Raw genomic sequence first — 26,455 nt, forward strand, 5'->3', positions numbered from 1 at the left:
CCTCCTTGAACTAAAGGGCTTGCTTTTTGCAGAAACTTCATTTTTTTCTTATTGTCTTTTCCATCCTAGAAGGAGAAGCCACTCCCACGATCCTGAATAACGCACTCCACGGCAAGGCACTGAATAAACAGGAACGTTTCATTCTGAATCAGTTCAATCTTAAACTGCATCTGCCTACTTTACGTAACGCCTTGCAGCAATCACAGCTCTGGCACATTAGTCTCAGTCTTCTCAGCAACCTATGTATTCATCCCCTACGACACGGTTTAATTACACCTGCCACAGATGTCCCTCCTGGGCCAGGAAAAAGGTACTACAATGTGGGGAACGTCCACTGGACAGGATACGACTTAAAGCAGCAAAAATACAAATCCCATCAGGCAGCAGGAATCGAAAGATCAACTCAAAAGCAAAACAAGTATCCTCCTTTTGACATTCACCACTATACCATCTTCACTTTTTTAAAAGGAAAATTTGAAAAATTACTTTGAAGATTTATACACGTGTGTGGAGCCTTGACCAACCTCCATGGTGGGGAAAGGCTCAAGACGAAGGAATTTGCATTTCAGACGGTTCTGCATTGCTACCTACAAGTTCAGAAAATTTATTTTTTGCACAAATGACTGCTGCAAAAATGCTGCATATTTAATGACAATTACTGGTTTGACATCAATATTTCTCCTTGTAGCATTTCAAATTATTCAGTGGAAATAATGAAGCTGTCATCTAAAATACTATACGTATCGTAAAATTTTATGTCCCACTTAAATCTCAGAAAAGAATGACAATAAACTTTGATTAAATACTTGCCTGTAACAGAGTAAGATGTCAACAGACAGTAGTAAATTCAGAAGAACTCCTATTGACTGTATGCCAGTTTGCTAATGGCAATTGCATTCAGAGAAAGCTGTCTGCTGACAATATCTTGGCCTAGGCATCTCATCAGCTAACAACAATGTTACATTTAAAAGCAATAACAATCAAACTACAACAATAGGAGAAATTTCTTATAACCATTTTGAACGGGTTCATCTCATCACAACATCACGGGGGTTTTTTCCATGTTGCATGACCAGCTTTAGAGATACCTTAAAGCATCCAGGGCTTGCCGTGTACAGTCGTCACTTGGAGACCAATGTCACACTTCACTGAAAGCCCTGGCTCCTGGTTGACTTTTCTTAATGTCAGTCAACAGGTAAGAACGTCGGAGAAGAGCGGTGTCAGTTTGTCAGGGAAAGCAGTGGTGTATGGAATAAATTTAATTGCAGTGGTCCATCGCTATTATCAGAGCCCCATAGCAGAGAAGAGGAAAGCAATAGCAATGAAGACGAATGGACATGAAGATCTATCATGAAAAAAGATGAAGCAGCAAAGAAGAACAAGCCATTCACAATGGAAAAGAGGAAATAAACACAACCAGGATCATTCTCAGGAAAAAAAAAGAATAGATGAGACAATCATTAAGGGTTTGAGTCAAAAGATTTAGTTCAAATGCAACTATGAAAAACAATGCATTAAAGAAAAAACATTTTTAACGACATAATGCACAATGAAGAAAAAGGGAATAACAACTCAGGAGAATAAGGAAAAAGCAAAGATGAAAAGTATGAAAAACAGACAGAGGGAATGAGAATAAATGTGCAAAAGAAACAGTATGCCTGGAAATATGTTACAAAATCACCATAAAAATCAGAAGTCTTGCCCAAATCCCTGCATCACTGGCCACGATCCTGTCCCTTACCTCTGTCCAAGTGATCATTACAGAGGTTACGAGAAAAAGATGACGACGAGTATGGAAAAAAAGTGCTATATGTTTTTCTTTCCTATACGTGCTCTACTGCAATTTGGACTGTTTACCCACAACCGTTTTTCCCTCTTTATGTAAATGCACAGAAGAAAATTGATTTGTGACTCCAAGGAAGCTCCAAGAAAGCGAGCATGGGGGGAGGCACATCAGCGAGCAGCTGCCAAGCCTGCAGAGAACATGCCGGTATACCTCTATGGAGTACTATACAGCAGCTACCAGTCTCAAGGTTCATAAAAATAATACAGCTGCATGAGGCTACCTACCTAAGAGATTGGCTCCGATGTATCTCCTATCCCACACAGAAAGACAAGTAGTCATTTAAAGGAATTTGCTGCAGATTCACCTGCTGGGTTTGGGCATAAAAGCAGAATTAATTCCACCTTGTGGCTGCTTGCACAACCCCTCCTGAATTAAGAGCAATTGCTCACGTGGCACCTGAAAGTAAACATGGGTTCACTGTATTCCCTGGGAACAGCATAGAAATTCAGGCTGCTGTTCGTAATAATTAACAGAGCACAGCAATCTGAAAACATAAAGTATAAGAACTAAGCATAATCCCTATTAGTGTTCCGGGGTTTCTTCTGTTCTCTCCCTTTGCACTTTTTTTTCCTCCATTATCCCTCCTCGTTGTAAATGAGGGAATCTACACAGGTGGGTTGATCAAGACTGATTGCAATTAAGATTTATTGTTGAAATTGGTGCTGTGGTATAATTGAAACAGGTGTCCCTCTATTTTCTTCTCTGTACTGCTTTGTTCCAAATGCTAATCAACACAAAATATTGTAGAACCCAATTACACAAATAAGTCAAATGTATCAAAATATCATAAAATATACATAACTTTCCAAAACTTTAAGAAAAAACACAATTATGAATAGACCTGTTTATTCCAGTAGCGTACAGAGTCCACTTCAACTTATATATCTGTGCAGTGGGGCAGAACAGTTTTAGTAGAGGAATTCAGGCATTTTAATTCAGAATAAAGAAGGTGGCATTTTATTCCCACTGCATCACAGCTGTAAATTTCTAAACATTCCATTTTTGCAGACTTAAGGTGCCATCTTCACTCTCAAAAGTCCAAAAAAAAAAATTATAAGGGACATATTACAAAGGGCAAACTACAGTAATTGTGCTCTCACAGTAAGCAACTGCAAAAAGAAAAGTCGCATGCACATGCATGGAAAAGTGCAATGCTTTTATACCTACTGGTTTGATTATTATGATTTTTGTTCTGATCATGCTACCCTTAAGAATTATGTACCTTGTTGGCTTGCTCATAGCCATCAAGGCTATGACTGACTGTTATCCAAGCAACATTCCCAAAATAAGTTAGCAATTTGCCATATATTGGGAATAACTGACTCTCTCTTCTAGCCCCAGAAATTGCCCCAAGAGTGAGCTTGTATTAACATAAGACACTGAAAAATTGTAAACAATAGTGCAGCAGATGAGGTTTATCTAAGTTGGCAAAAGTCTTGTTTTCAGATACAGTGAATGCTAATGGTAATAAATAATTGCAAATACCATCTGGACTCTTTGAAAAACATCTTTCTCCAAGTCTGCAATTGAATCTCTACAAAAAGACGATCAATGCAAAAGAAAATGAAAACAGTAAATTAAAATTAGATTTATGCCAACGACTTAGAACTAAGTGCTCATTTAGAAGCAGTTAACACAAAAATGTGTTCTAGTTCAGATGCAGAGCCTGGCCTAATCCCGTAAAGCAACTCTGAGAGCTTCCACAGTCTATCAGGAAATGTTCAGAATTTGCAGGACCAAGTACCAGGCTATTGTTATTATTACTACTAACAGTAGTAGTTTCTTTTCCAATCTTGTCTCTAATTGATCCACAAAACTCAGAACGGAGTGGTATTAAGATGTCCTATTCGGTAGCTTTTAAAAGATTGCAGTAAAGAGCAGCATTCACCGAGTAACACAGACAATCATCAGTCAAGGGTCTAAATGAATGACTGAAATCTGTTCTTGACAAAAGCAATGCAAATTGCAACCCATGATCTTTGGTTACTGGGTAAGACCTCTCAGTGCACACACCAGTTTTGCCAAGTATCAACTATGCAACTAAACTGCATAAGACATTTTTCCGATGGGTTAAGTTACTTCTGGCTAATGTACCCTGACCTATGCTTGAACCATTTTTACATAATAAAGTTGTGAATTTTAGAAAGACTGTTTAATTTCCACTGTATTTTGCATAGATCATTTAGTACATAAATGGGGATAAATCAAATGTAGGAAACACAATATTAATAATATTTTCTGTGTGCTTCCACTTTGCCCATGAGGTAGAACTTTAATTACATCATTAATAACGATGCCTACATTTTCAGGCGGTAGTGCATCATTCCTCTAGTGCCATTTAAAGTGCATTTGGTCTCTAAACTGCTCCACCCTCTGGAACTGGTTCACTGATTATATTGTAACAGCAGCCTCATCCTGCTTACAACTCAGCTACAACGGCATCAACAGAAGAATTTAAAGGCAGGAATTGCCTGTTATGACCTAAAGTGTGGAAAGTTTATTCAGAAGAGTTTCCTGTTATTTTCTGTCTCCAGAAAGTTTACATGGATTTAAAGTTGACAGTTGTTCTTTGGAGGGGGAGAAGAGAAAACAATCTATCATTATTTTCCCCTATTATTCAGAGTCCAAATTGTCTAAAAACCCAATATACCTAGATCTGTGACTATACCTTTTACTGGGAATAAAACAAAAAACGTTGTTTCCAATGAGGGTTTCCAAAAGGAAAGCTCTTCCAGTAAGCAGCACAGGACCTTGTATCTGGGTAGTGTAATTAAAAGGTGATGAATAACAGATCTCTAGTGCATCAGAAAAAGTGATGTGTATCATTGCCTGCGTCTCAGGAGCCTTGAGACACTACTGTGCCTGAAGCTTGCTCTCCATGTTACTGGTCCAAATAAGGCAGCACGCTCCGCTTCCTTTTTTCTCGGCTGCTGAAAGTACTTCTCATGAAAACGTTCCCTCTTTCTCTAGGGTTCGGATGGAGATGGATACTGCCGCTTGAATGTTTACAATGCAAGATGAAGCGTCGTTGGCCGGCGTTATCATCCCGACCTGGGAAATGGGGTGCTGCCAGCAGGGCAGCACCCACCAGAATAGGAACGCTACGTGCCCAGGAGGTCTCTGCTCGGTGGAGGACGCCGACCCTCCACCACCACGTCCTTTCAGAGTCCAAACATACGGATGGGTTTGGCCACGGCAGCTGAGTTCAGACGCTGGCACAACCTGAGCTGGACCGTTGTTATTAAACAAGACTCTGCCCCCCTCGCTTAAAAGCAAAATAAGGTGCGTACGCACTTACAGCTTCCATTTTTTTCCAAATTGAGTGGTGAAGCTAAAACCTGAAGACTGTATTAAAAAGACTGAGAAGGGCCGTTGCCCATGCTTTGGTAGTGTCCTCAGGGTACACCCTCTGCTCACAGAAAGACAAGAGAGGAAGATGACAGAGGACAAAGTAAAGGGATGGTAAGTGGAGAAAACACAGGAGAAGGATTTATCTTTGATATCAAAATTTCATCAAGCTGGGGCTCTCTCAGAGATGCTGAACCCGCACCATGTGCTGAGCTGGCAGTTCAGACAAATGTTGTTTGCCGAGTTCAGAGACACCTGCGCCAGCAGCTGCCCTCCCACGCTGACTTACTCCTCATTTGCTCCAAAAGCAGAGGAAAAAAAAAGATGTATGAACTGTAGAGGGCCCAGACAGATACCAACCAGCCATTCCCTAACAGGTTTTCCAGCTCCTGTTGGAGAACTACTATTTTAACTTTGCTACTAGATTAAAGGAAAACACAGAATCAGTAAATGAAATCAAATGAACCCCCCCCCTTTTTAAACACCCTGAAGTGTCAAGACTGTCAGGAGGCATTTGGACACGCTTTTCAAATATAAGTACTGAAACAGAAAAGCTGGAGAGTATCTGGATAAAATTTGGTTTTCTACCACTAAATTTCTTTGTGTGCAAAAAGCAATAACCTCTCTGCAACTTAGAAAATATTTCTGTTCTGATTATTCAGCTATTAAAATGGGAAAGTGTCATTTTATGACAATTGCTTTCGGCAGGAGATATTTTACACTTATATTCTCAAGGAATATGCACATAAGGAAGAACAATATTAAACCTTCAGCGTTAATCTGTATTTTCAAAGCTAAGCACATTTTGACAAACTTTCTAATAGACACTGTTCAAAATTCATAACATATATGAGCATGATTACATTACTCTAATTTATTTTTTCTCCTCTCATGCACAGCAATAAAATTTTACCTTTGAACTTATATTTATTACAACTTTTACTCTATGGAGGGCACGCAGGCACAGAAATATAATAAAGCTCTGCTAATTCCATACATTATTGAAATCCTAACACTGCAAACGGTATCTTACTGTCTTCATGCATACTTAAAATTTCAATTCAAAATGCATTTCATTAAAAGGGCTGGTTAAGCAACAGCATATGCTTATTTTAAGTTTGTGGATTAATGTAGCAGAATTATATTTTATATATTCGGAAAAAAGTAGGTAACACTTTTTTTAGTTTGTTTGTTTAGGTGTTGTAAGCAAAAGCTTGATAGATGCTAAATAATTGAGTGCTCCATCCATCAGACTCCTAAGCACTATAAAATTGTAGAGAAGGGAAGTGCTGGAGAATAACCTTTGCTTACCCACAAGCTGCTGTAAACTGGGTCTAATTCCAGTGGTAAAAATCCCATTGACTTCACCAAGCTGGGAGGTGCACAGATATGCAGGAATAGCTTCAAACTAAACGAAGCACAAACAGGCGAGACCACAGAAGGAATTCAGACCATGAAGATCAGGGGTCATCACGTAACAGTAATGATACCTGCTCAGTGAAAACATCACAACTGATATACAAGACAAATTTTGGGCATCTCTTAACTTGGTTGAAATACTACTCAATGATACGGCAATACAAGTCAGTAAGGGGACAGCTCACGCAACCAAATACACGACAAAGTGCAAAAGTTGACCCAAACTGCAAGTATAATATTGGCACAACCTCCTTCCTCTTCACAAAGGTCACTTCGCACATTAGCTCCAGCTTCATTGATTAGCAGCCGAGATAACGGCCGCTCACACGCACCTCAGAGTCATTAGGAAAAAAGAGAAGGGGATGACTTTCTGCATACGGTGTCCTCATCACATTTCTGGTAATTGTTCAGTCATAGATAAAGCACAAATAGGGAAAAAGCAGCAGAACAGACTACTCTGAAAATGTAACAGAAACAACTTAACAACCTTTACATTTGGCAGTGAGGCATCAAAAATGATAGCTATTATTACTGCTGTAATTACATGGCTGGGACTCAGAAGAATCGCATTTTGCTTCCCTGGAAACATGGCCACGTGATGTTTGATGGCTCCTAAACCTGTAGGAACAGATCTCCCCACCATGGCCAGTTTGCAGAACACCTGCAGGACCAAACACCTGAACACTTGAAGACATGCTGCCAAAATGGTCCAAACAGGGCTCCCAAACCCACAGGGTCCATCACCCCCATCCTCCTGGAGGCAGAGTATGCCAGCTTGACTTCCACAGGCATCGATACAATGGCACCAGGGAAGTCTTGAAAACTCAACAGCCAGGACTGCTGTCAGCCCCTGTCTTGGGCTTCGCTAATCACAAACCTCTGAGGTGCACCAACATCGTGATCCTTCCAGAGCGTTACTCTGTTCCCACCACATGCACGTCCCCACACAGGCTTACAGGCCACCACAGAGGACTAAGCCTGAGACTTTCATATCTAAACCCTAGTCCAGGGAACTACAGTAAAAATCCTCTGCCTGCAAGTCATCAGTGGTCAGATACATCCTCCTGAGCCAGCTGCAAGAGAGAAATGCAAGGGAATAAATACATTGAGACAATTAAGCTCTTTGAACACAAAATACCAGACCAGGCTGGGAAAACATGTGAGGGCCATATTTTAATCTCCAGCACACAGACATAACAAAGTTGCTGCACTGCAGGATTTCCCAGAGTTTAGTAGGACTCAGTGCATGATACCAAGTTCTCGCAGGCTCCGTTGATCAAATTTAGGCTACTGAGCTATTCCGTGCCACAGCAAGCCCAGATGGGACAAGGCAAACCCCATCTTCGCGTGACTTCCCAGCAACAAGCAGCAAGGCAGGGAGCAGTTTACCATAGCGAACTATGATGTTGTCTCCTACGTGAAGGTGAACTTTCAAGATCAGCTATCCCAGCTGCAGAGCCAGAATTTAACAAAATCCCTCAGAAATCTGCTTTCAACCACATTTGATTTAGAGAGGAATACTTGCTTGTTAAAAAGGGGAAAGGTTTTTTCTTCGAAACTAGGTAAGCAGAGCAAGATTTTCACTTGCTCTCAAGCAGTGAGTTGAAATGTATTCCACTACAGACTTTAAAGTCACCTCACTGGCAACATAACCTCCCAACATACTGAAAACCAGCAGGAAGTGTTGAATTAATACATATATGCTAACAAGCACTCCTACAACCACAAATGTTTAATCTCGCTTTGTGCTGGCTGACACTGTACCCCATGGCTGAAGCCTTGAGACAGGGGAGGAACTAGAGGGAAATGGCTGTAAAGCAGGGAACCACGGAAAAAGCAGTCAGAGGGAAAAGCCTCTGGAGAAAGCCCGGAGCAGAACGCTATCCCAGCAAAAGAGGCAAGGCAGATGATGTTAACATCTGGACTGGGATGCAGGAGGAAGAGAAGGGAGCCAACGTGAGCACCGGGGAAGTCTGTCTCTATATTCAGTAACTGTGGGGCTACATTTCGATGATGTGTAGAATACTTCCCAGCAATATATGATGTTACCGCTTATGTGCCGTGTATACAAAGAGATGCAAACAAAATGAGTTTTCAGAGAGCGTGTAATACCAGCTGACTGCACAGGATAAGTTATTACGTACCAACCGACTGCTGGAAAAAGGAACTTTTACACACCTTTGGGGTCTTACCCATATATCTTAATGTTCTGGACCATGACAAATGATTGGATAACAACTCTTACTCCCCTTGTCATCATCCATCTTCTTAGGAGGCTTATTTCTTCAAATCCTGATGATGAACCTCTGTAGTCACTTATCTGAGCAGCGAAAATTTATTGCCTTTACTAGAAAATGAAATTCTCCTCCAGGAGAACTGCAATGGACACAAAAGGGCAAATTTCCACCCTGGAGCAAGTGGATGCATTTTCTTTCTCTTTAGTGGGAACTACATACATTTATCCCATGTCAGAATTTGGACCAAAGGGTATCTCCTGTGTTAGTAAGAATGGCTAATTTCCAATTAAATAAGCTTACAGATAGTAGAGATGCCCTAATGAGAAAAAAAGATAAGGTCCCATACTAATCCTGCTTTCACTGCACATATTTAACAGGGCTGCCAAAGCAGAGTCTCCAAAATACTTACTAATTACATTGGACTGCCTCCAGCCGCTGTCACTGGCAGGGAATGGGCAAAGTTTGCAATGAACCAACCCACCAAGAGTTCAAAGATTATATTATTATTTTGGGAAAGCCTTGAAGGAGTCAGGAGAACTGTGGAACACAGGACTGCAGAGCTTGTTTGGACAGAAAATACTGCCATAGTCTGTGGACTTCATGAGCAGCTGTATAAAAATATTCTGGCACAGCTGGGAGCAGCCCCCAAACTGGTGAGATGCAAAAGTGCAGACTAGCACCAACTCCGCGGCATTCATGTTGGACTTAAATACATGCTGTCTCCAGCAGTTACTGCAACCTGTAGTAGAGACTGGAGTATAAAAACAAGAAAAGCTGTAGGGCAGAAGTCTATAAACTCAGCCGAAAGAATTCAAAAGTGCCTTCTTTTTTTTGTGTGTTCAATGGCAAGGGTGGTTGTTCCCAGTACAGGGAGAGCCCGAATTAACACCAAAGGACGACTGAGGGATCCAAAAGTACAACCCTGAAGAAAACCGAGTTCCTACCTTTTGTCCGAGAACTAGCAAATCTGTGCAAGTCGCATGTGACCCTCAGAAGAAGCAGTACTAAGAAAAGTCTTTCCAGACTTCGTATCAAGTTGCACAGTTAGCCATTAATTAGCTTGGAGTTAAAAACCTCCATTCCAGCTCTGCAGTACGAGAAGGGTTGAAAGAACTGCAGGTGCCCGGAGTGACACCATAAATATTGATCACAGTGCTCGTTCCACTTCATTAGCCACGAAGCGAGCAATGGTCCTCAAGGGAGAGGAAAAGGCAGCTCCAATTTTAATCAAACCGCCGTAACTAAAATGCAAACCTCGTGGAATATTATTTTAATTTTTGCTCTTTACTCAGGCCAATTGCAGCCTACAAAAAAAAAAAAAAAAAAAAGAGATGTTTCTGGACAGAGAGCCAAAACCTTCAGCTGCCAGGAAGGTGCATCTACACTACGCGAAGCAGCCCCACGTAACGATACCCAAGTGAGCTCTGCAAGCAGAAAAAGCAGTTTTCCAGCCCAGCACCTCACCCCGGGCTCGTTAGAGCCACAGTTCATTAACCAGCTAAAACTTCGCGCTACCGCAGCTAGAGAGTTTCTGAGACACAAACTGGTCTCTGGCAATGAAGGGGCCGTACAGACTTATTAGCTTATTCAGACCAGCCTACATAGTATAGTAGATAAATCCTAAACCATTTAACCTTCAAAATATATGTCTGGGAATACTGCCAGTGAATATTTGGAAGGGATTACAGGAAATGTATTAGTTGTCACTGAAAATGAAAAATATGGATTTCAATTGAAACTCTATATAAGGGGGAGTTTTTCCCCCCAAATCCGTTAGTCTAGCAGCCATGCTGAACGAAGGGGAAACTATACAGCTAGCTAAGACCACACAGGGCAAGCTGATAGATTTTAAAAGCTACATTTTTATCTACTGAAATAAGGCATTTTACTTTTTTATTTTTCTACTTTAATCAGAATATAACCTCATTAAATGACAGTGTGCGAAAAGAACATATAAACTAGAAAGAAAATATAAAAACTTTCTGAATAAATTAATGTTTATTGCTTTTAGACTTTGATATTCTGGTCTTTACTACTTAAATGCAGTTTAAATGTATTACTTGCCACGGCCTTTACGTTAAACCCAGTAAGTCTGCAATTTGCGATAAAATTCCTTATCTCTCTCTTTCTGAACCTACGCAAAGATCCAAGGTTAATTTGCAGATAATATTACTTCATGAAATAATTATCTTATTCTATAGTACTTAAAATAGCCAAATTCAAGAAAGATATTTTTTAAAATGAAGCTGTCACAGCTGCAGGATGGAGGCTGCTCCCCCCCAGCACGCATCCCCATAGCGGTGGGATCTTCAGTGGGGTGCAGAGCCGGGGTGCCCCAAGCCCCACGCAGCCGCCCGCATGTCCTGCTCGCCTGGGGACTCCGGACGGGGAGGCTCCGTGCCGATTCACGTGCCCAGGGCGCAGACCCCCCTGCAGCGGGGAGGGAAGGGGACCCGGCCCCATGCAACCTCACCCTCCAAGCCCCCAAACGCCAACAGCAAGGCAGCCTGCCTTCCTCTTCACAACCCCAGCACTTGCTGAAAAATGACTCTCTTGGGCCATTCTTCCTCATCCTGCTAATTTTTCCAAACATCCTCCTATTAAACTATACAAATATATTCATTTAGTAAACATCCCATTAACCAGGTCAGCATACAGTATTCACAACTTATTACAGAGCAGCACCAAATCAGTCACAGAAGCAATTATGCAATTGCAGAGCAGACAACTCACTTTAATCTTAATATGGGGCTGGGGATGTACATGCCAATGTTCATTCACATGACTCATTCATTTCCAAGTATTGTACACCATTTGTTTCACCCTCACTTACACAGCACTCTCATGTATTTTGATTTGTAAGCTTTGTGGACTGTCAGAAAATATGAGCTCGGTGCTTCACCCTTCACGTAAGGGACTTTGTTACTGAATTTAAGCGTGTGTCTAAGCTTCTGTCACCCAGGTGGGGAAGAAGCTGGGCTACATATTCAGATTCAAGACCTAAATATGTGGTTCTCTCACACACACACAAAAAACCCCCAGAAAACGAACCAACCAAACAAAAAGATCCTTCCAGAACTATTTAAAATAGGTGGTTGTAGAGAAGAGAAATCAGAGCTAAGATTATGGGATGCTATAGTTACAACACAAAAAAAAACATGTTGCTTTTAAAATCATGGCTTTATTTGAAGGCATTGCTTTAAGTATCTTGGGAAAACAGGTTGCCATATAATACTAACAAACAAGAATATGCTCTGTCAACCACAAGCAGTACCGCAGACATTTGAAGACCTAAATAAATAATGTATTAGAAAACCTAGCCTAGTCTGAATTAACGCAGACTCCTATGATATAAATGAACAGCAGTAGTGGAATTATTTTCCTGGGATTTAAGTCGTATATAGCATTAAAAGTAAAGGCCTTAAGGTACTTATTGATAGGCAAGAAACTGCTATCTTTAGATCTATGCGTGCCCAGGGAGCACTCTGCTAAATTTACATTCTCAGAGAGTTTCTAGGAGAGTTACCAAATCTGTCAGCTTTATTTGTAAACACCATGAAAAAGAACAAAACACCCTCTTGGCTCTAGTCTCCTTTGACACAGCACTAAGCGTACAACAAAACAGTGCTGACTTTGTATTAAACTTGGGAAATCTGCTGAAACCGTGGGGGGAAATTCCTGCTACGTTAAATTTAATGGGAATTTTGCATCTGGTAACAAAAAAAATGGAATTTGAACTTACGGGATCATCTCGGTTTCTACAAGGTACTATGGGCAGCCAAGACCCATCTGCCCCCTGCGTCAAGCATGGATAGAGCCATTTCTACAGAACTGCCCAACAGTCTATCATTAAGTTCACGAGGACTTACCAGTCCTGCTGGGTCATCGCATTTTCACTACAAAAAAAGACTCGGTGTTTTATATCATGTGCACATTTGCCAGTAATGAATGGAAACAACCCCCAAATCAGGGACAGACTTAGGTGCGACGCCACAGGAGATGTGGAAAGGGAGCACAGGTGGACCTCATGTCACCTGGAAGTGACTTTGTCCCTCCAGCAAAGTGCCCCGGGTTCATCCAGTCCCAGCGAACTTGCCAGGGGCAGATAAATATTCTCACTTCTTCCAGAAAAGTCACTTTTCAAGCTATACCTGTCTCCCACTGGACGTAATGCCTCAATCTCCACGGGCACCGCTAGCCACAGGAGCAAGCCAGGAACTAATTTTGCATGCTTGTTTTTCCCTCCTCGGTGATGTGAAAGGAAGAAGCACTGTCTTCCGCTTGCGTAGCTGCTGACCCAGTCCACAGGGGTGCGTTGCCTTGTTCGTCTTTCTTTTCCTTTTTTCTCTTTCTGGGCTTGATAACTACTGGGTCAACGTGAGGGTTCACTGGTAGCAACACCATCAGGCTACCGATGGCAAAATATAGACCACAGCTCCCGGAAAGGCACTGAACAAATTCATGCTTACAGTCCAATTCCCACATCTCCATAGGAATTTTTAAATAATGCATCTGTTTTAAGAATCATGGTAAAAGGATACATTGAAATCGCACAGTATGGGAAGGCCAGGCTTCAAAGTCGGAAAATGCATCCCAGCAATACAGGATGATTCCGTTTCTAAACAAACTCCATCTCATATATATGTTCTCTTCAAAAGCTTTGCTCTGACATTTGCAAACTGCCTAAAGATAAAACCTGAACAGGCTGTTTATTTAAAAAGGAACTATGAAATATCTTATCCTGTTACTTGTTTAATTCTTCTAAAACAAAGGCAGTACCTAATTTGAGACAATTACAGACATGCTTCATTCAGACAGAAAGAAAAACACCAAACAATGGAATTTTAAACTGTTCTCAATCTCCTCGAAGAGCTAATCTTTCTCAATTCAATAATTCACCTTCACTCCAGCGCTTCACAAAAGCTACCATTTATTAAATGAGATTAAATTCACAGATAAATACGATAAGGTAATCTACACATAAAATAATAGCTTGGCTTCAAAGTTTGGGGGAATTTGGAGTTTTTATGGAGTTTTCCCTTTTTATGGCTGTTCTTCGCATTATTTCTTGTCACAACTTCAGAGCTCAAGTCCTGTAATCGAGGTCCACTGAACTCGTGTTTCCACACAAGCCAGGATATGTGTGAGGATCGAATCCCGTCCCACAGACAGCACTGAATTCAGCGGGAAATCTGCCAACAGCAGGATGTTAAAGAGCTTTTAGGAGCCGCATCCCGTGGCCGTTTTCCCTGCTCTGCAATTTCTCTACCATTTGTCCTGGTTTCAGCTGGGACAGAGTTAATTTTCTTCCTAGTAGCTGGTATAGTGCTGTGTTTTGGATTTTAGTATGAGAATAATGTTGATAACACACTGATGTTTTGGCTGTTGCTGAGCAGTGCTGACACTGGTCAAGGACTTTTCAGCTTCCTCTGCTCTGCCAGGGGCACCAGAAGCTGGGAGGGGACACAGCCAGGACAGCTGACCCCAACTGCCCAAAGGGCTATTCCAGACCATATGGCGTCATGCCCAGTATAGAAACTGGGGGAGGTGGCCGGGGGGGCAGCGATCACTGCTCAGGGATGGGCTGGGCATTGGTCGGCGGGTGGTAAGCAGTTGTATAATTATTTTTTTTTCTTTTTCCCTCCCTTGGGTTGTGTTCCTCTCTCTCTCTCATTGTTTTCCTTCTCATTACAATTCATTATTATTATTACTATTATTTTGTTCCAATTATTAAACTGTTCTTATCTCAACCCACGAGTTTTCTTACTTTTGCTCTTCCGATTCTCTCCCCTATCCCACGGGGGGAGTGAGCCAGCAGCTGCATGGTGCTTAGCTGCCAGCTGGGGCTAAACCACGACACCATTTCATCACATGTTCTTCTCTTTCCATTACGACCACCTGACTAATCACAAATTGCTGCCTAATGAAGAGTACTGGCATTACAATACTTAATTAGAATTAAGAGGAAGATTTACTTTAAAAACCTGACAGACCAATACGCTCCAGGGCCAATCTCGGTAGTGCAGAACCAGCCCAAAATGTCCACGTCCTGAATTCTTAATTAAAAGTTTGTCAAAACTTATTTTAAGGGGGGGGAGCCTTCCCCTCCAGCATCCACCAACCTCAAAACAAGTGACTAAATTGTTTTTAAACCAGCTCTACTTCTTAAACAGTTTGATAAAAAGAAACTCAAAGAAAGTGCAACACTTATCTTTAATTTCCACCCAACAGCCTTCACAACTACTGTATAAAGGTGGCTCTCACAATCACTCCTGTCCAGCACGCAACGTGCAGCACCGAAAGAATTTCAGGTACAGAAAAAGCCTTCTGTAGGGCCACACAGCAGGAAAGGATTAAATTACACAAAAAAAAAAAAGCCCGTCTTTTTTCCTCCGCTAAAAGGGCTGTGGTCAGAGATCAATGCGAGAAGCTGTCTATTGAAGTTAGACTTGAATTATTCCCTTATATAAACCTCAGGAGAAACTCACTGCTGAGCCCCACAGCACGGCGCACAACCAGAGCCCGGGGGCAGCTCCTTCCCCTGGTCTGCGGAACGGCGAGCACGGCAGACCTCACGGCTGCAGCCTGCTCCCAGCCTCTTCTTCCACCCTGGCTTCTCCCCGTCTCTCCTTCCCCACGCCCCAAGCCCTCCTGCAGACTGAGATGGAGGGAAGCCTCCAGCCCCACACGCCGCCGGTCGGTACAGATATTCACCACCAGGTCTCAGTCTCCTGCCTGCAGAATCACATTTAGTTTAGTTCTTTTTTTTAGTTTATTTCTTTAGTTTTATTTCTTATATCTGTCATCAGATAGCTTATTATCAGATTATCAATTTATTATCTTATTATCAATAAATTCCTAGAATTTAAACGCTACTACCTCATGCAGAACTTAATTGGCTTATTTTGAAACTTTTTTTTTATTTCAGGGGTTATATTGTAAGAGTTGGATTCCAGCCCACTAAACCTCACAAATGGAATGCAATAAAATACAGCCCATCATTTTTTTATGCTAATGATCTTCTGTTTACTTTAAAGCCTTTACACTGTTTTGAGTATTTCTCTTGGGGAAAAAAAAGTCTTGGCTAAAATAGTTTTGAACTGAGAATTGGGCAATTTTCTGTCTATTAAGAATCTGAAAAATATCAAATGCATTAAAAACTGTTTTCTGGCTTGTTTTAGCCTGGCATCCTGAGGAAATCAGGATACACCATCGTGCTGTTTATCCATCTGCTGACCACCAGAAAATTTTGAAACCATTTATTAATGTAAACGAAATTTGACAGAGGGGTTGGTCCCTTAAAGATTCAAATGCCTACCTGAACTACCAGCAGAGGGCTGGAGAAAGTCACAAGCCATTGCCACCACTGAGGGAGAGTTATCTCTCTGCCGCGTTTGCGGGCTGGACGCTGGTCAAACACCGGTGCCCAGAAGAGGACAAACGCTACAAGTATGTAGAAGATGAGACTTTCCCCATTCACTTTTTTTTTTTTTTTTTAAAGTATTTTGTGAACATCTCTGCAAAGCATCGGCTGTCTCTTCAATATGAAGAGCTCAGAAGGGCTGCTTAAATGAAAGGCTCATGCCTGCACAACTTGCGCTGGGCTTTCTTGTAATTTAGCTACAGGATCCTTCAGAAAAGTTGTGTGAACGGTGTCACGTACATATGCTGTAATATCTGGTTAAAGAGAAATGGCTTAAGGACGGTATTAATGCAAAAAGCTTTGAATTCTTGTACCTCGAGGGGGTATTACGGGTAGAAAGCCTGAGGAAGTTTTGAGGTCACAACTCTGTAAAGAGGCTCTAAAAGCAGTATGTCAAAACCAGGTGATAATACCACTGATGTGAACACTATGAATAGCCACCGGTTATGTTCAGAGAGCCCCTTTATATGTATCAAAACTGACAAGGGTGGGAGTAAAGCATAAAATGCCTTAGAGACTCTGCTTGGGATGAGGAGGATAAAAAGATGTCGTAAAGCATCCCCACTTCTTGTATTCCTCAAGATTGTGTGCCCGGTGCTGCGTGTTTGAGCAACTTAATACAAACGTTACCAAATTATATACAAGGAGTGAGGAAAATATCTAGGCATGTTTAACACTTCCTTCACCAGTAGAAAAGCAGTGGAATCCTTAACCACTTTTGGAACCTGTTTAATCCCAAAACCAGAACCCTTATGGATGAGATTCACCCTCACTGCCGCATCTTCCATCTGCTCCTCTGGTAACTTCAGCCACCTTTGGGTCGCAGATCCAGAATCTTGTCCTTAATAACACTTTTCAAATCAATCCTTCTAGCCTCCTTCCTCTTCTATCCACATAAATTAATTTTAGAACTTGTCATCTACCTACTACCTACCTTTCAAATACAGTTCAAGAAGGATCCTACTTTGCTCACATCTCCCCTTTGTTGAATCAGTGTTCCCTAAGAAACAATAACTCTCTAAAAAGAATATGAACTCAATATGTATGTGAAGTTATGCTTAGTTTAAAGAAAACAGCCAAACAGGTATTTTATGCTGCATGCTCCATTTCACTGAGAAAACAGGAATTGCTATGGGCACTTACAGGTATTTTTCTCATTTCTTACTGAAACAATCTGGGAATTTTGTCTACAATATATTGTGAGGGGCAAAACCAAATAAATCTATTTTAAGATTTCTTTTCCAAACTTAACTATAAATACTTTTGCAGTTATAAAATACAATACAGGAACCCTACTTCAGTCTCACAACTGAAAGATTAGAAAGCATCGAACTCAGTAAAGATTCCCTAGACATTAAAAACCAGTTTATAAATAAATAGTTAAAAAGTATACATTTGCACTAGCCTAGTATACAAATATTAAACCTTCTATACAGTTTCTTCAAACCTCTTGCACCAACGTAACAGACCTACAGGTCACTCGCACACGCCATGCTCTTTAGGTAACCTTTATCACAAAGTCAGATCAACTTATGTCAAACTTATTCCATAACATTTAAAAAATAAAGGGCAATACAGATCTTGCCATAATAAGTGATGTTTATGTTTTTCTTAATGTTATAATTCCCATTTCTGAAAGGGCTACCTTGAACCTTTGTTCCAAATCTACAGGTGTTTGAAGCTCAGGTTCATTTAACAAAAAAAGAATTGGCACCTGCTGCTCCCTCTCACTAATGCAAGTGGGAGCTGGATCTTTGAAAATCTACCTCCTCTCTGCTGAAACAGCCATAGGGAAGAAATGGCCTTTGCCCTCACCATTTTAACACTGCTCTGAAGTCTTGAAAAACATCTTTTGGAGACATTAGGTACCATAAAAGAGCATCAGATACCGAGAAGAATCGTGGTTTTGCACAGAAATTCATTTGAGGGCATTCTGCACCAACCACAAGCTCACACTTAGCTCAGCTGGCATGGAAAAAAATATTTTCACAGGTAGCTGTAATATCTCATATTGACAAGCATAGGGAGGATGAAAGCTGGCTATATCCCTAATCAACTCCACTGGTATCTCTGCCTGCCAACTACACAGAGCTAACATCACCACTGGATACCGATTACAGCTGCCTTCTAGATGACTGACACAAATTGCACCACCAGCATTTGAAAAAGCATAGCCACAGTTCAGCTGGAAATCATGCAACATACTTGCATTCAAAGATAAAGAAACTTAATCAAAGTACATTTGAGTTTATCCTCTAGATTCAAGCCCACAACCTTCCAGCATTAGATACCTCACCCTCTATTTTAGCACAATATGCCTGACACTAAGACAGATATCTACGCAAATCTAGCTACTACAAGAATTGCTTATAGACTTTTGAGTTTCTATCTTCCTTGGCTTGTGGGCCATATGTTTGCTATGACCTTGAATGAATTAAAACTGTTGAAGCGTGACTAAGCAAAGAAAGCTCTTACTTTTCAGCAACTTACCCTAAAATTAACCTAAAGCTGATCTTCTGTTTCTTTTGCAGACATAAATTTCAGTAGAGGATGCAAAGACAGTAAATTCCCTTGAATTCCTGATGGTGTCTGTCCTCAAACTGTCAGTGCACCAGTCCTAGAGCAGGTCACAATCTGCATTTTGTCTTTTTAAGTGTTGCCAGTAGGAGACATCAAATATTTGGCATGGTACCAGCTGCTGCGAGGTAAGGCTTGATGGAGGTAACTACATCCACTCCACCTGGCTCGTAAACAGCCAGTCTGCTCAAAGAGCACATCAATCTTCATGACTACAAAAAAAAATGGGTCTCAAATCTATTGAACAAACCACACGCCATTCTTCAGGATTCCTGAAACACTCATAATACTCATCAGCCTTGCTACTGCACTGCAAAATGCTCCCTCCACCACGGCTGCAAAATGAGGAGTATGGATCCTATCTAATTGCTAAAAGGCTCTGCACATTGCCTTTTAGGATTGGTGTTTCTAACAGGAAAACATACTGGTTTGGGATCAACAGCTCCGATGGCGGGGTATGGTGGGGTACACTCACGAACTAAGAGGAGGAATGAGCAATACGGTGCAGAAGGCTGAGCCCCACAACAGTAATTGAACCTGCAGGCTTAGAAAAGCTGGTACCTGCTTAATTTTATTGATTGTATGTGCAAGTGTGTTGAGCAACTGGATAATTTTACCGTTCCCTACAAAATAATTCCAAAGCTTACAGCTATAAAGTTGTCTCACCTCCAGTTTGCATTTACATGAACAGCCCATAACGTACATGTATTAATCACACCCTCCTCAGGCAAAACTCCCACTGCGAGTTCCGTCCTGCTAATGCTGACGGCACACAAATTTGACCATAGCAGTACATAAGTCTGTCTTTTTGAACCTCGATGATTTAAGAAGCCGAGACAAAAAGAGTTCCTAGTCCATCGACCGAGCTGTTTAACTCTTAGCTATACATCGTTCTCTCATTTACTGCGTATCATTAGAAGCACACTCTCCCCCTGCCCCTCTCAGTAAGTCAAAGCCCTCCTGGGGACACTCCGCATACGGGCAGATCTGGGAAAAAGCATCACTGAAGAAAAATTGATTGTTGTTACTCCATGTATTAAGGTCAGATTAAGGACAGGTACATTTCCACCTTAACATGAAAACAAGTATTTTAATTTTACAAAAAAACCTGCTTCTTTTAGTTTCTAAAAGTTTCAGTTTCTAACATAAAGAATGATCACTATCTAAGCTTATGCTACTCTTACAGGAGAAACAAAATCCAGATGTACCATTAGACATGGTGTTGTGTCACTGGACACAATGGAGAATAAGATTTAAGATCTTATTCTGATATGTCAGAAAGAACTTCTTTAAAACTTACTTTCAATAAATTGAACACAGTAAATCTTTGCTCTCAGAAATTAAACAGACTCTGCAAGTTCATTCTATTTCATTAATCCATTACAAGACGAAAAATCAAGAATTCTCCCCAGGTAAGAACTTGGCTTTGCTGAGATTTATGTTAAAACAGAACTTCTCAGAAAGCTGCTAGCTTCACGCCCTCAACCAGGAATAAAACCAGACATCATCTCTCCCTGCAGCCCTTTCTTCTGGAGGATTCAAGCAGAGCCGTTGGGGATGCTCCTGCCCCTCGTGATGCTCTGCACCGAGTGGAGCACACGTTGCACGCTGCCTCTGCGGACGACCACTCTTAGGGACCACAGGACACGTTGTGACTGAACTGGAAGTCCAGACAGGTAACTGAGCACACCATTATTAATATTCTACCCCCCAAAGAGTCTTCAGCTTCTGTAAGTGCAGAGCTTCACTGTCAAGCTCTGGCAGAACATAATATTGGATCTTAAAATAACACTGCTTTGATTACCTTACTTCCCTTTACTCTTCGCTTGAATTCCAACAGGATTTCAGTGTCTGCTCTGTCAATAGAGCTGTGTGAATAATGGATTTCTGTTTGGGCACTGAACAAAAAAAAAAGGAAAAGGAAGAAAAAACTCTGCAACTCTGTTTTAAGTAGACTGAAGAGAGATTGGGGGAGGATTTAGGAAAAAAGTAATTTCAGGAGAAAGCAAAATGTTTCTTTAATCTAAAAGGAACATTTTGCTTTTATATTAACATGCTTTTTAAAAAATACTTTGTTTTTTTTAATTTTGTTTCAGACTTGGTCTAGTTCATTTACCAAAAAAGCCAACATTAAACATTTAATCTAAAAAAAAAAAAAGCTCTCTGAAATATCGTTCTCCAGTTTTACAAATAAAACTGTTAAATGGAACAGAAATTTGGACATAGATGTATTTCACCCCAAACATGTACCTTTTCAGTAAACTTATTAACACTTAAAAACAAAATCCCTCTTGTCTTCTTGGCAAGTGCCACATTCTAGATACCGCCTGCCTGGAACCAAAGAGCTCACACAGAAAAATAAAACAAAACTGCCGTGCTGAAATGACTCTTACCAGTACTGCCAGAACAGCAGCAGAAATAGTATAAAGGTTTTCTGCTAGAAAAAAAAAGGAGCAACAGGCCTAAAAGTTTGGTGAACACCCTTATTTTGTGGGTTTCTTCTGTTCACCACCCCCTGCAAATATGCCCTGGTTGGTTTTGGGGGTTGGTTTGTTTGGGTTGGGTTTGTTTTTTTGGTTTTTTCTGGGGGGTGGGGTTTTTTTAATGTTACAACCAGAAAAAAAGGAAAAAGAAAAACATAGGTGTAACCATCTGGCGTGACACCTCTGAAATGAGGACAATTGATTTTTTACCCCACCCTGGTTTATGTTCCCGAGTGCTCTGCACTGCCGCTCCCGCAGCCCCGTGTCCGGCAGTGCTGAGCACTAATGAGCGTGGGCTCAGGCGATGGGTGCTGGCCCCCGGCTCGGATCACTCTTGCAGCTTGAAGCCAGCAGCTTATTCCACTGAGAATACTTCAAGAAAACATCCTGCCACCCTAACAGCTATGACAGACTGCAGCATGTTTTATTTCTTAGCTACCATCTTGGCAGACTGTCTGTAGCAGGGTGGTTCGCCCCTTACAGCCGGGAGTCCCGGGACCTGCCAGATACTATTCATTTATCACATATGGCTGGGAAGGGTGCACAGAAACCTCCAAGGTGCCTGGGAGCACCTAGGTGAGGCAGAAGCTGCTGAAAAAGGTGGCTTTATGACAGGTCCCAGGAATAGTCATTGGGGTGCTACAAGAGAGGAGCAACAGCAATGTTCTGGGCACCTCTGGACTCTGCTCCTCCAGGTTCGGCACCAGCCTCTCCTTATCACCGCGTGAACAGTGCATGAATAAGGAACCCATAGATTATTTGGCACTGTTATAAATACTGTCCTCAAAAAGGAAGACAACCCCAAAATTTTAACTCCCACAAAACAAAGAAACCCTGATACCCAAGCTGACAGTATAGAAAGGCAAATACTCAGCACCTTTTGAGCTGTGATTCGATTTGTTAACTAGGAGTAGCATAAAACCACCCGAATCCAGCAAAATCACATTACCTTTGCATTAAACCTTGTTGCCAATCTGATAATTTCCAATTAAAACAATGAAGCCTTGGGGTATAAATTATTTCATATTTTTTATTGTTTAGACACTATGCTGTTCACTATCACAGAGAAATCGTCTTTGTTGCTATAGTTCTTCTGGTAGGAATCAGAACAAGCAGAAGCAAATTAATAAATGATGACATGGGAATTACAAAAAAATAGATTGACGACTTGTGGGTATGATTCTGAATAATAACATTTTACAATCTATTCAAGAGCATTGCTAATAGGTAAGATTTAGTTTACAGTATTGTCAGAAACATTTATAAAATGCTTGAAAAATGAATTGTTACTTTTATGAGTCATACTGGTTATTTCATGAATTTATTGTTGTAGTTCCTTTTATATGTGTTCTCAGGTTGTACTCCTCACCGTAATAACTGCTCTGTTCACAAGCTACATGACTATAACGTGCATTTCTAAAAACTGCAGTTTGGTTCAACATTTGTCTTGTTTCAGTCTATTTTTCTACCATTAATACAGCCTAAAATACATATGGAAAATAACAATAAAAAGGGTTCCCAAATTCCTCCATCAGACTGAACCCAATAACATTTATATGTTAAATCCAGTCGTATTTCTTAGCATCTAAATCAAAAGACCGGGAAACTACCTATGAAGGCACACCAACTCCTGTTTGGACTGAACTTTTACCTGAGCCAAGTCCTTCTGTCTAATGTAATCTGCAGTTTCCTGCACACTACTGCAACACTGAATTCCCTGTGTCTCACCATACTCAACGTGCTTGTACCTATCACAAAGACATAAGAAGCAGAGCACACAAAAGATGATTTTGGTCATTATCTTCAAAAAATGAAACGCAATACATTTTGGCTACTGTCCAATTGCATTTTAAAAATGAGAAAGTTTTGACCATGTTCATGGTTTTGTATCTACTGAGCAGCAACATTTAAGGAGAGCAAGTGAACTGGAAAGTTTTCAGAGTTATTTTCCTCTGGTCAATGCACAGAAATGTTTGTCGGTTCTAATCAAGACTGCCCAAATTCAAATGTCAAATACTTGCAACTATCTGATCAAGGATACATTACAAACAGATTATTCAATTCCTTGTTGAACAACCTAAAACAACAACTGTGAGAAAAATCACAAATAATTCTTGGGTTGTCTGTGCATATAAGAAAAGAGTTTTCAGATAAGTTCTTTGATCTGAATTACAGATCCATGTACCCAATGATACAGTTACATAATCCAATTTTCCTGATGATGTATCATCATCCATTTTCCTGTACTATTCTTTTGGCTTCACAGACTTCCCCAAAAGTATCCATTGTCCTTCACTAGCTAAATAAAAAACACTTCGCTGAAAAATTCTGTTGGAAGAAGCATGCAATATAGATCTTTTCTCATTCTATGCATTACTTCATTGCATTTCTACACATTATTTAATTTCATTTGATTTCTTACACTACTGTCTTCTGATGCTACAGAAGAGGCGCACTCGAGGGATATGGACCAGACACTAAGAGTTTCTCGCAAGCATCATATGCATGTTCAATAACTTATTAACAGAGATTAGAGACACTACTAGGTGGGAGGAGACAGACACCTAACAATGACGAAGTAATGAGCTGATTACGGTCTTCTCATTCCTCCTCATCTATGCCAACTCCTGCAAATCACGAACTACAGACTCCAGCTAATCCATGAAAAAATGTTGTAAATAGTATGTGCCCGATGGAGGCCCCTTCATTATGGACCCCTTACATTAACCTATTTAAGAAACAAAAAGTAATTTTTGTACCTCTAGACCAAGCGGAAGTAAGAGTGCTACATCACTGAAATTCAAACAAGCCCTTACAAAGAGCTACTGCTTTGACAGGGAAGTCTTCAGAGAAACCCTGCAAACCAGAGTTAGACCCACGTGTGACTTGCTCCTCAGTTGTTCAAGCTCCAGGTCAGGCCAGCAGCAGGTTGTTACCTAGGTCAGTACCACAAAATCTTCTCACCAGAAGGGGTGGCTTTTTAAAATGGAAAGAAAGGACACTACAAGGGACTCCGAAGGTGAGGTTTCAGTTGGAGAAAGAGGTTAGGTAGCCACTGCTCCCTGTTCACCTCCCAAACAGGTTCCTCCCAACCCCCTCTCACGGCATGGGCTGGTACCACGAGCGTGCAAGAGACGTGGCATGGGAGACAGACACTGGGGCGACCACACGTGGGACAGAGAAGGGCTAACGCCTTGTTAACTTCACCCACTGTTCATCAACATATATCGGAGACAAATATGCACCTCCAAGCTCCACCTTGCTGGAGGGAAGTTTAGGCCAACGGGATCCCACAGGCTCTGTCGGCAGGAGCAAAGTCCTCTGCCGTGGGAGAGAGGACTGAAAAACATGGCCAGTTCCCTCCCACTGCAGTCGATGTCATTAAAGCTCATTTTTGGCAAAGGAAAAAACAGTCTCCTCATGAAAAAGGCCTCAGGTCTCTGAGCTGTGGAGAGCAGTATGCAACAGCCCAGCATCACACAGCAGAGCACGGGCTAGCGAGGGACACGGGTTCAGCCACGCTGTGGATGGAGGGAGAGGAGAAGATGGGCAAGGGCAAGAAGCTATGATGCCGAGCCCCTCTGCAGTATGGCTGACACACTCGGGACTGACAGATCAGCTGCTTCTAACTCCTAAAGGGAAGTGAACCACCACGCTGCAGCAAGAGGAGGAGAGCACCATGCCAAAACGTCTAGCATTTGTAAGAAAATGCAAACATCTTGCAGGCAGGGATACACAGAAGACCCGAAGTACTCTAATCAACATACTCCAGGCCCAAATGAACTGTTGTTAAGATGATGATACACTGGATTTTGTCATTTAACGGGGTCCAAAAAAACGTATTTTTTATCCCTTTAGGCATTCAGCAGGAATACTGAGCAACAATGCCAGACACGGATGACAGAATGCCTGGATAAAAGACTGGATATCAGGATATGCAGCTGAATTCTACAAAAGATGCTTAAGTAAATGAAAATACCAGCACAAAATGCAGCTACCCTAAATGCTTTCAGCAGAGTAGTTACTTGCACAGAATGTTGAACTGTATAATGCTATGCATTAGTATAGGCCTCATGTTATTTCACCTGTAATTGATACATCTCTCAGTTTCATACGACTCCCTACTGGCTTCCCACTACCAACTATTCCAGGCAAAACACTTTATGCAACTCTGCCACTTACTCCAGCTTTTATCCAAGAAAATACACCACTTACTGCAATGGGAATCTAGTTAAGAGAACATTACAGAAGGAAAAAAGGTTACAAACAAAGCAACTAATATTACTGGATTGACAGAAGAAGAAACAAATTGACTTTTTTTTTTCAACTTTGAGTTTAAGGACTCCGCCAGTCCTATCCTACTGGATCAAAAATTCAGAAAATTTTAAAACTAGTATTAACTAGTGCTTCTCATCTGCCTAATGATCTGGATATTTCCTTGTGAAACCTTCTCAATTAGACCTGGACAACGATCACGTCTAGTGACAACGTTTGCCTCGGGGTGGCGGGGCAGGAAGAATGTCCCAACTTTAATTATTTTTTTTTTGTCATTAGAATACGCACAGAGTAATTGAAGTGGAAAAGAGTACTGAGAGACTTCCAATATCTTGTTGAACAATTAAGTGAAGAAGAGACACTTCAAAGGCATGGTTTCTTAAGGATCATAGCCACAGAGAACAGTTTGATCAGAGATCAATGAGCATCTGCCATGTTATATGCTTTCCTTCCAAGTCGCAAGTTGGAGCATAAAAATGGATGTTGGCACAGTTTTACCAGTGTGAAGTACATGGTGCTCCTCAGCAATACAAGACTCCATCGGCACACATCGCTGCAGGACCGGACCTACAGTTACGATCACACATCAGAAGAGACCACTCAGACCAAATTCAGAGACAGCTCTCTGCTCTCCAGTATATTCTAGCTATGTTGTTTTATAACAGTTGAATATATTTTTTTTGCCCCATTTTCACAAACTTACAAGAAAATCACATATATTTTTAATGTATTTCAGGAGGATCTGTGCTCTTCAGACAAAGCAGCCATCATTTTATTCTGTCAGATTCTAATGCCTCGTAAATGACACACTATTTTTAACCACGTGCCGATTAACCCCTCTTGTTAT

At 41.2% G+C, this 26,455-nt stretch overlaps 1 protein-coding gene across 10 annotated transcripts in view; it reads right to left on the minus strand.

Annotated features, from left to right (window-relative positions):
- Positions 1-26,455, minus strand: part of THSD7B (thrombospondin type 1 domain containing 7B) — a 336,629-nt gene that overhangs the window by 157,559 nt on the left and 152,615 nt on the right. The gene's annotated exons all lie outside the window — the stretch shown is intronic.

The sequence above is a fragment of the Ciconia boyciana genome, chromosome 10 (genome assembly GCF_034638445.1).
Source record: "Ciconia boyciana chromosome 10, ASM3463844v1, whole genome shotgun sequence".
NCBI lineage: Eukaryota > Metazoa > Chordata > Aves > Ciconiiformes > Ciconiidae > Ciconia > Ciconia boyciana.